Here is a 4,130-nt window from a genome sequence, read left to right on the forward strand (position 1 = left end):
GTGTTTATTAAAGAGGAGAGTGAAGACATGAAGATTGAAGAAGCATTCAGAGTCAAACATGAAGATACTGAGGAACAAACAGAGATGGTGTTTATTAAAGAGGAGAGTGAAGACATGAAGATTGAAGAAGCATTTAGAGTCAAACGTGAAGATACTGAGGAACAAACAGGTTGGTTTTCATTCTCAAAGTTGACATAATCTTAATTAATTTACAGGTGTTTTTGTACCCTTGTCTGTGCTCCTGCATCTTTCTCTCCTTTATTTTTTTGAAAGGATTTCAGCTTCATTTATTGCTTCATCTAATTTTTTCAAGTTCTCTTAAAAGTCAGTTTTCTACTCTTATTTTAGTGCTCTGATTTAAACTGCATTTAAAGAGTCGTGTCTCATTTCATTCTTCATTGTAAATGCCCACTGCTAGGATTGAGTAACATCTTTGCATATGAAATTAGTAGCTACACGTGGAAGTCTTTTGAAAACGTTTCTTACACTTTTACAGCTGCCAAGATGAACTAATCATGAAAAGTTATCTGGTCCATCTTGCTTTGATGTGATGCTGATGTATGCTAAATAAACTCTGGCGACAGCAGCCGCATTCACGCGACTAGGGCTGCCCTTCTAATAAAGTGAGTGAAAAAAGTGAAGTGACGTGTGGACAAGTATGGTGCAGAAGTACCAACCCAGTGTTTACAAAGTGAACATGCAAAGAAGATGAAGCGCCCTTTACAAAAAAAAGGTAAAACCATGATGTAGGATGATTTTGAAGTTGGAGGAGAAAATGAGATGGGAGATTTTCGACATACCCTAACTGTCTTGAACAGAGAGTTCACGCAGAGCTAGACAAGACGAGCGTTTGAGGTTAAAAAGTATATAAATTGTAAAAAAAAATTTTTTAGAAAATAACCGATTGTTTCGCTAGATAAGACCCTTCTTCCTCGGTCTGGGATCATTTAGAGCCATTTGAAGCTGCCTTTAAACTGTATTTTGCAAGTTCAAACTCGGGGGCACCATAAAAGTCCATTATATGGAGAAAATTCCTGAAGATTCCTGGCAAGTTCTCCTCTGGCCAGACGAAACCAGCATGGCGTGGGTTTAATTCCTGGCTGCAACACAGATCAGATTGTGCAGAGGACTTGTCTGGTTCTTGTGGTCTTGTCTAGTCTAGTTGATGAGGTCTTCGCAGGGGATCTGTCTCTAGGGCTCATCTAGTTGACATGGTCTCCGCTGACATTAAGGGCTGTAGAGGTCATCTCTACGTGCTGATCCACCATCTGGACTGGAAATGTGATAGTGTGCTATGTGTATGTCAGGTTAAACCAGGTTTAATTTAGGTTTAAACTGACAGAGTGTGTCTGCCTTCCAAACAACACTAGGTAGATTGTTCCAGAGTTAGGGTGCTGAATAGAAATTATCAAATGGCCAAAGTTTTGAGATCACAGTAGACATGAAGGACTATAATGTGATAAGAGCTTGCTCAAGTACTGAGGAGCTAAACCATTCAGGGCTTTATAAGTAATTAGCAAGATTTTAAAATATATGCAATGTTTAATAGGGAGCCAGTGCAGAGTTGACAGAAGAACTGGGCTAATATGGTCGTACTTCCGCTGGTTCTAGTAAGAACTCTAGCTGCTGCATTTTGGACCAGCTGGAGTTTGTTTATTAAGCGTGCAGAACAACCACCCAATAAAGCATTACAATAATCTAACCTTGTGGAAAGTGTTTCCTTCAAAAACATTTTTTTAAAAGGCACATGAGAGTTCACACAGGAGAGAAGCCTTATGCCTGCCAACAGTGTGGAAAGTTTTTCAGTCAAAAAGAAACTCTTAAAGCACACATTAGAATTCACAATGGAGAGAAGCCTTACACATGTCCTCGGTGTGGAAAGAGTTTCACTCAACATGGAAACCTTGCGGTCCACATGAGTCTTCACACTGGAGAGAAGCCTTACGCCTGCCAACAGTGTGGAAGAAGTTTCAACCGGAAAGGAAACCTTAATTGCCACATGAAAATTCACACTGGAGAGAGTATTTTCACCTGCCAACAGTGTGGAACAAGTTTCACTCACAAAGGAAGCTTTAACAGACACATGAAAATTCACAATGTAGTGCAGGCTTACACATGCTCTCAGTGTGGAAAGAGTTTTGATCAACATGAAAACTTTAAAGTCCATATGAAAATTCATAGAGAGAAAACCTACACATCTTCCGAGTGTGGAAATAGTTTCGGTCAAAAACGGCACTTTGAAGACCACATGAGAATTCACTCTGGTGAGCAACCCTACACGTGTCCTCAGTGCGGAAAGAGTTTCAATTACAAACAACACTTTGAAGACCACATAAGAACTCACACTGGAAAGAAGCCTTTCACATGCCAACAATGTGGAAAAAGTTTCAACTGAAAAGGAAGCCTTAACAGGCACATGCAAACTCACACTGGAGAGAAGCCTCAGTCTCAGAAGCACATGAGACCACATGTGGTCACTGTGGAAAGAGTTTCAGATATAAAGCAGCCCTTAAGTCCCACATGAGTTTTCACATATGAGAGAACTGTATTTTATGTAATTAGTGTGGAAGTGGCGTTTCACAGACAGGAAACATCTTAGGAATCATGTAACACCAGAGAGAAGCCTTTCTTGTGCCATCACTGTGGAAAGACAATCTTGAGGTTCACAGAAGCAACCCCGATATAGTTCAAAATACCTGAGCAGTGGATTTGGGCTTTGTTTACACCTGGGTTTAAAATGTGTTTTGGTTGATAGGATCACAAATATACTGTCTCCGTATCACTGTCTCTTTTGTCCACTTTCGACCACTCCTGTCCCCATTTTTCCAAGGGGAGGGTGGGGTCAATGGGTGGGTAAATGCATGTTTTTTTTTTTATCAAATGGATGAAAATACATTCACGCAATTTACATATCAACGGAATTGTGTTAGTGTTAGTTTGTCGGGTCTCATCAATGTAATGTGTGTCACTAACCTTCCTCTTGCTTAGAATGACCTATCTTTGGATTTATTAAAGACCGTTTACCTTCATCTTCGTCTTTGTGCGTGTTCTTTGGGTTATAGTGAAAGGAGGTCATTTGTATTCGATGGTGGTTCAATTTGCACAAACAGAAACTTAATGGCTTTTCTCCAATCATGTCTAGCATTTGACATCTATTGGTACTTTGTTAAATCAATTTTGAAATATCTGCAAATGTATTTTGATATTTTAAGCTATCTGCTGATCCATTTCTAATTCAGAGTGATACAGTTGATTTAAATGATGTAAATTTTCTAAAATATCCAATATTATCATCATTGTCAAATTGAATGGTTAATTTAAAACATAACCGGTCAAAAGTTTGGGATCAATAAGATCAAATTTTTTTTTATGTTTTTGAAAGAAGTCTCTTCTGCTCACCAAGGCTGCATTTATTTGATGAAAAATACAATAAAAGCAGTAATATTGCAAAATATTATTTCAATTTATCATAACTGTTTTTTTGTGTGAATATGCGTTAAACTGTAATTTATTTCTGTGATCAAAGCTGAATTTTCAGCATCATTACTCCAGTCTTCAGTGTCACATGATCCTCCAGAAATCATTCTAATATGCTGATTTACTGCTCAAGAAACATTTCTGATTATTATGAAAATAGAAAACACTTGTGCTTCTTCATATTTTTTTTGTGTGTGGAAACCATACCATTCAAAAGCACCATTAAAAAAAAAAATTTTTTTTTGAAACAAAACATTTTTTTTTTTAATTCAACAAGGATAAATGTAATTGACCAAACGAGCCAGTAAAAACATTTATAATGTTACAAAAGATTTCTATTTCAAATAAATGCTTGTCACGTGGGTTTGTACGTAGAGGAATTGTTCTCTGTGTTATTTATTTATTTTAGCCTGTAGGTGGAGTCGTGAGGAGGGATTTCTCCGGTCTTCGAAAGTGGAGTGATCAGGGATTTCTACTAGAAAAACTTTGATGGTGTTGATGGCGGATCTCGCTCTTTCTTTGTTTGCTGGGATTCTCTTGCTCGCCGCTTTAACTTTCAGCGAGTCTCTTCGGAGCTCCAGGTCAAACCACGACTAATTTTGCAATGGCTAGCAAATGTAGCAAACACAACACTTTCCCATAATGCAACTGCG

At 38.0% G+C, this 4,130-nt stretch overlaps 1 pseudogene; it reads left to right on the forward strand.

Moving 5' to 3' along the window:
• Window positions 1-1,747: 1,747 nt before the first annotated feature.
• Window positions 1,748-2,582, forward strand: LOC107667914 (gastrula zinc finger protein XlCGF57.1-like; annotated as a pseudogene).
• The last annotated feature ends 1,548 nt before the right edge of the window (window positions 2,583-4,130 follow it).

This window comes from Sinocyclocheilus anshuiensis, unplaced genomic scaffold, assembly GCF_001515605.1.
Source record: "Sinocyclocheilus anshuiensis isolate Anshui unplaced genomic scaffold, SAMN03320099.WGS_v1.1 scaffold2955, whole genome shotgun sequence".
Classification (NCBI taxonomy): Eukaryota; Metazoa; Chordata; class Actinopteri; order Cypriniformes; family Cyprinidae; genus Sinocyclocheilus; species Sinocyclocheilus anshuiensis.